The sequence below is a fragment of the Pinus tabuliformis genome, chromosome Q, assembly GCF_031772625.1.
Source record: "Pinus tabuliformis cultivar Carrire ecotype Pingquan chromosome Q, CPIR1, whole genome shotgun sequence".
In the NCBI taxonomy this organism is placed as follows: Eukaryota; Viridiplantae; Streptophyta; class Pinopsida; order Pinales; family Pinaceae; genus Pinus; species Pinus tabuliformis.
Window position 1 is genome coordinate 468086133 of NC_142296.1, and position 7547 is coordinate 468093679.

Genomic DNA, 7547 nt, shown 5'->3' on the forward strand with positions numbered 1-7547 from the left:
TTTGAGTAGGTTTAATGGTTAAGAGTATGTGTTTCTTCTTAAGAAGTTACAGGTTCAAAACCACATGGGATAGAATATTATGTCTTCATAAAGCATGTGTTTCCTCTTAAGGGTCACAGGTTCAAAACCAAAGAGGGTAGAGTATGTATGTCTTCATAAACTTAAAAGTCAAATCACTACGCAGAAATAGGTCCCTTGTCTCACAAACAAGAACTTCTCATACACCAATATAGGTCCCTTGTCTCACAAACAAAAAAGTCTCATACACTAATATAATGTCTCACCTTAATATTAATTAATAATACGAATAATTTCGCAATCACACGTTAAACATTTGTATTTAAAAGAAATTATCGAATCTGGGTCAATATCATCCTTCCCCGTTCCAAATGGGGTCCATATCATCCTCCGTCGTTCCAGATCTGCACCTGATTAAGTAGTTCGTCGGGGTTATAAGCCATGTCTCTATCAATGCCTCAAATAGGTATTAACGGAATATGTTATTCTTTGCTTTTAAATAGAGTGTGAGATGGTAATGTATATAAGTGGTGTTATGCGTACCATGCATATTTGAAAATTATTTTTTTTATCAATGTGATGTTTATTTTAAAATATTAAAATAAGAATAGATTTATATTAATTTGAGTGTATATTTGAAAATGATTTTTCATTAATGTGATGTTTATTTTAAAATAATAAAATTAACCTAGATTAATAAAAATCAAAATAGATTTATTTCAATTTCAAATTGATTAAGTGTAGAGATATCAAATTTTTAGTAAATTTATTCAACAAATTCATATTATATATATATATATATATCTAATTTTTGTTAAAATCATGATACATATAATTAGATGTTTTATAATTTCATTAATTTAATTTTTTAATGTGATATGTGTGTTAATTATAAATATTAAATTTGTATGTCTATTAATTAAATTTAAATTGAAAGTTCTGAAATATAATACTTATGAATATGAATCAATTTTTTTTGTTAAGTTGTTTGTGACCTCTATAGTTGATTACAAGTTTAACTTTTGGTTTGAGAAACTGTGATCTAGGGGCATCTAAGTCTTAACTTTTGGCATGAGAAACCATGACCTAGGGGCATTTAAGTCATCAAAAAATAAAATCACTTGGGGAATGCACATGACCTGGGTCACACTAGCCCTTAAAATGACTGGGTTTTTGCCACGGAATTTTGAATGGGTGACCTTCACACCATGGACTGACTTAACAATACACCCCATCACCATATATTTACGTCGTAAGGCATTCCCTTATGAAAATATTTTTCCTAGAGGCTACCCGCCATTGCTCTAAGACATTAGATTATGTGTTAGACGATTAGAGGATTGTCAATTGTTCAATCAAGCGAAGGTAGTTGGGTGGTTGGAACCATTTATTATGATGCTCATTCAGTTAAACATAGTTATGGCCATTAAGCCCCTTCTGGAGAATTTTATTTACAAAATCGTCTCATCTGTTGTCAGGGTAAGGGAAATAGATAACGTGTTTTGAATTGCAGATTTGGGATGTGCAAGGAAGTAGCATTTTGGGGGCTTCAACATTGAAGCTGGAATTCAAAGGCTTGTTTCATATGTAGAGACCACTTGAAAGACTGCTAACAAAACAAGCAGTAGAATACCAAGCGACAATGCATGAGGAAGAGAGACAGGGAAAATTTTAAGAACCACCCTAAATTTATATGTATAATAAATGGGCAAATCCCCATGATATATAAGAAAAATGGGAGGCGATTTTATCAATAATATAATATGTATATATAATTTTTTTTGCGAATCTCTCACCAGATTATATTATCTTGTAAAGTCATGGCGAATCTACCACTGAATTATAAAATCTTGTAAGATCTTGGCAAATATTTCACTGAATAATAAAAAGTGAAGCCTTGGCGAATGTTTTGTTAAAGTATGAAACCATATATGATAATAGGAAAACATATTCATTAAATTGTAATATACTAACATACATGTTTGGAAAAAATAAACATAATTTTCTCTTCCTACAAACAATGTTGCAAGTTTCAGTGGCCATATTTGTCAAGGTTCTCACTGTACACTCTTTCACATCCTTCTATTAGTTTTGATAATATTCCACAATAAAGTTCTTGTAGGTGCTGATCTTGACCACCAGTTTTGTCAAAGTATGAGAGATTAATATTTTCTCTATCACTTTTGTCAAGCTATCAAATTTCTTTCTTATTCCATAGAGTCCAACTACGAGATAAAAAAAAAAAAAAAACATATTTTGTACCACTTTTGTCAAGCTATCAAATTTCTTTCTTATTCCATAGACTCCAACTGCGAGATAAAAAAAACACATTTTGTTTACCCCAACACGCCAACAAGTAGCAAGCCCCAACTATATAATATAAGAAAGTAGTAGGTACCCCAAAGGCGTAAAGGGATCTAATGGAAAGAAGTGACCATTGTTAGAAGCCTTCCAATCAATATATTAATATATAAATATAGATTTATTATTATTTTAATTGGAAAATTTCAATTAAATAATAAAATTTAATTACGTCTCTCCCAATCTAAATTGCTTATCAACATGATTCACTACCTTCATACGTCTTGCATTTTTTAACAACGTTGTAACATGTGGATTAATTTCCTTTTTGGTGCACAATCTCCGCCTTTTAGGACAATGTGGTGCATTGGCCCAACCCCTACAGATCATTATGACAAATTAAGAAAAACAGAGAAGATAAAAGGTTGTACAAACCAACATATTTTTCAAACAACTAATCCAACATCAGTACCTTAACTTTTTCATGAAGATATCATATTGAGAACATTTGAAAAATGATGGGAAATCTGGGCACTGAATATCTCTCTTCTGTGAGGGTGATGCGGAAAGAGTGATAAGATTTCACTCTTTTGAATTTTATTTTTGTTAAATTAGAAATACCAATATTAATGGAGATATTTGTATTTTTTACTAAATTTTGTGAAGTGACTAAATGTAGCTTTAACCATTCACCTTAAGATGTTTTTTATAATATAATTTCCTAAGTCTATTTAATATCTTCATTATCATAAAAACCAACCTATATCCATCTTAACTCCACTTCTACCACTCTATCCCTCCCAATACTTGGTAGACCCAGAATTAAGATGGATCTAAGCTAACAGAATTTCCCCTTTAAAAAGTCTATGCTCACATGAATACCATGATATTACCATGGGTTATCATAAACCTGGAGCTTAAAAATTACTATTATTAATTTATAAAAATTAATAAAATTAATAATTGATTTTTATTTTAACCAAATTAAAATGTTTAAGTGACATTGAATTACAAGATCCATTTTTACCCTTTATCTACCAAGCCCAAGGATCAAATAATTTTTCACTCTATGCTAGTTTGCATATCATGATTTTTGATCCCTCCCGGGGCTTAGTAGATCCAAAGTAAAGATGGATCTATGCTGGTTTAATTCCCCCTTTAAATAGCCGACATTCCACGTGAATACCATGGGTCAATACCATGTGCCATCTTTTTTTTTTTATTAATACTAATATTAGGGTTAATAATGTTTTTTTTGCATGGTATTAATAATAATTTGGCCCATGGTATTTGGCCCATAGGTTTCACCTAAATATCACACATTTTTTTTTGTTCTTAAATATAATGTGACTTCTGGAGTAAATATAAAAAAATGTTTTATTTATTTACCATACCTCTCGTTTATTTATATTTTTATTAATTTACCATACCTCTTTTATAAATATGGTATCTGGCCCATAGGATTCACTTAAATAAAACCTGGCCTTGTGTTATGGACTAAATATAAAAGAGGTTTTATTTATTTACCATACCTCTAGTTTATTTATATTTATATTTATTTACCATACCTTTGGAGTAAGTATAAAAATAGGTTTTATTTATTTACCATACTCCACTTTATTTATATTTTTATTTATTTACACGTAAATATAAGGTGACTTATGGAGTAAATATAAAAAAAATGTTTTTCATTATTTTTTATATGATTATGGCTAAACAAATGCGAACTTGGAATATGGAAAGAACATTATTCAATCTTTAAATAAACATGAAAATAAGAGACTTGAATTTTTAAATAAAATGAATTATTCTTTTGTGACCATTTGTTCCAAAAAATAAGGTGATTTTCTCGAAATTAACCCCAATACCATGAAATACGGGAAAATGAAAGAAAAAAACCTTTTTTACACCGAATGTGGAGGGTGAAATAACTATAATAAATACCTATTCTTGAAAATTAGGGCCAATGGAATGTTGTAACTCCTAAGGGCTAAATTTACTTTTTTTACTCTCTCCCTTAAAATAAGGTGGGCTAACCTCCATACCTAATTTTGTTTTATAAAATAAATTTGAGGCAATTTGTAACAATGTATTGTGATACAAAATATTTGCCCAATAAAAATATAAAACCCCTTAATTTCGCCCAAGGGTGAAAATTCGCCCCTAAAATTATCCATGAAGAGAGATCTGGGCATCCTTATGTTGGCGGCCTTGATCATAATTTCTCTTTGCAACATGAAGGAGATTTTACTTTCAGAGAAGCATGGCTTCATCAGGCTCATGATTATCCATTCAAGAATGAAGTTGAGCGGCTTCCTCCTCAACTAATAACAGATCCCAATGGTGATGGTCGAAGTAAAATTCTTGGTGCAACTCACGATGCAAAAATACAGGTATTGGAGCCTCATGTAAAGGGAATGAATGGAGGATTCACTGAAACATGCCTGATTTCAGAGGTATCTTTGCTGCCAAAAAGAGTTCGTATTGCAGCAGGAAGATGGGTTGTATCAATGGAAACTGGTTTTGTTGATCGGGTGCATAAACAAGGAGAAATAAGAAAACAGATCTTGGTTCTTGTCACAAAAGGTTAGTCGATAATGTGATTTAACCAAAACCTCAAGAAACTATGGGAGGTTGATGTGCAGGATGACTTTCCACATGGTGCTCTTCACAGAGAGATAACAATTTCTATCAGTAACTATACATTGAAGCATCGATATGTGGGGCTAGTAATTATGGGGGGAAGGATGGAAATAAAACCACATCTTTACCTGGATCCATTTGAAGAAGCAGTGGTCGATGAAAATAATGCAGGTCGTCATTGAAGAAGTGCAGAGGAGAAAGAATATTCTGAGGATTTGAGCACTAAAGGTGGAGAGAAAGTAAGGCACTTTGCCTATTATGCCTTTGCTAGGCATTCTAGCATACAACGATGGAAACATAGGAATGAGGATCTACCACACCATGTACCTAATTCATCACAACTGATTCCACAACACAACTACAAGCTTGATGCTCATGCATTGAATGGTCAACATCCTAGAGAGTTAGAATGGAGGGAGTTCCGAGAATCCATTCTAGGAGTTATGCCACATCGTTGGGATAGAAGGGAGGATACTCTACTTGAGCTGGCACATTTCAGAAAGAAAAAAAGGAAATCCCTGAAGAAGATGCCTGGAAAGAGATCATCATCTACAGTTCACAAACCAGAGGACAAACATGTTTTTGGGAAGGATACAACAAAAAAAATTACCAGTGCTATTGACAAGGTAGCAGAGTATGCTACATCTGGCAAAAGAAAGAAGAAGAGTATTTATGTACCCATAATAACAAATTATACTCAGCTCTGGTGGATTCCTAATGTAATTGTAGCACATCAAAAGGAGGGAATAGAAGCTATTCATCTGGCCTCTGGGCGGTTAGTTTGTAAGCTTCATCTGCAAGAGGGTGGCCTGCATGTTGATATAAATGGAGATGGAGTGCTAGAACATGTTTAGGTTGTTGGAGGAAGTGGTACTCAATAAACTGTAGCAACTGGAACAATGGAAGTACTGAAACCTTGTTGGGATGTAGCTACTTCTGGAGTTCTAGTGCGAGAGCAACTTTTTAATGCCTCTATCTATAGGCATGGCCCATTTGGTGTATCACAAGCTTTTGGTCGCACTTTTGATGTTGCTCCTCTAGAGGTAGCAATTCCTATCCTGATTCCTAGGAATGATGGACACAAGCATCAGAAAGGAAGCCATGGTGATGTAATATTCCTGACAAGCCGAGGAGAGGTTACTTCTTATTTTCCAGGCATTCATGACCAAGGTGCAATCCGAACATGACAACTACTAACTTCCTATCCTAATTCATAGAAATGATGGACACAAACATCATAAAGGAATCCATGGTGATGTAATATTCCTGACAAGCCGAGGAGAGGTTACTTCTTATTTTCCAGGCATTCATGGCCAAGGTGCAATCCGAACATGACAACTACTAACTGGTGCTACCTGGTCAAATTTTCCTTCATCTGCAGGTATTGTTGAAGAAAAGGTTGGGAACGGTACTAGGGTTTGAGAAAACTCTCAACGGCGCCGACTGCACTGCACGGAGTACTCTCAGGGACTGAAAGGATATCTTTGTGGCGTGACAGAGCTGCAGGGCATTAGCGTCGCGCAATGGAACAACCTCAGGGGAGGGCGTCAGAGCCCTCCCCTTCACAGCACGATCCTGAGCAAACGGTCATCTTTGGATCTGTAGATCAGGAAATCTTAAACAAGGGGAAAAAGCATCAAAATGATGACAAGGAGACCGGAAATCGGAAGAACAAAGACAGCAATACACAAGAAGGAAGAGAAACTCCAGAAGAAAGCCCGAAAATATCCTCATCAACATGCCGACCAGTGGCCAAAGAAAGGCCACGAATAGAGCTGTCGGGAGACAAGATTGACAGAAGAATAGAGTACATGAAAGATCATGCCCTCATTGGGAAGTTTATAGGGTTTTGGCCGACTGAGAAAGCCTTATATGGCTGGATTGCGGCGAAGTGGAAACCCAAAGGAGATGTCACTTTGCAGCTAGGGCCGAAAGGCTTCTTCACTGCAATCGTTTTCTGTCTAGAGGACAAATACAGGATTCTAGGAGCAGGGCCTTACTTTTTTAACTCAGCAGGATTGTATCTGAGGGAATGGATTCCAAGATTCAACCCAGATAAAGAAGATCTCACCTGGGCACCGGTTTGGATCAGAATGTACTCTCTTCCAGATGAATATTGGGACGAGGACATTCTCAAGGGTATAGGAAATGGAGTGGGAGAATATATCAGAGTGGCAGAAGAAACCAAATCTCGTAAGTACATCTCCTATGCTCGAATATGTGTCTTTATCCGCCTGAATGAAGCTTTACCAGAGTCGGTAACTCTCGCCCACCGAGACGAAGAATGGATCCAGCCTCTCGACTATGAACACGTACCCTTTCGTTGCAGAAAGTGCCATGCTCTGGGGCATCTCTTCAGGGACTGCCCTCAAAATGCCAAAGCCAACACCCCTGACCTGTCTGACAACCTAACCCAGGATGGCTTTACCAAGGTCCCAAGCCGAAAGCGCTCGCATAAAAAGCCCCAGAATGGGATCAAACCCCAGACTAACAAACCCCAAGGCCCAGTAACTAAGAACAGCTTCGATATTCTTGCTCAATCCTCTGAAGAACAACCCCTGATCTCTGAGACCAACCCTGCTCGC

At 35.5% G+C, this 7547-nt stretch overlaps 1 pseudogene; it reads left to right on the forward strand.

Annotated features, from left to right (window-relative positions):
* Positions 1 to 4494: 4494 nt before the first annotated feature.
* Positions 4495 to 6807, forward strand: LOC149220219 (uncharacterized; annotated as a pseudogene).
* Positions 6808 to 7547: the final 740 nt, after the last annotated feature.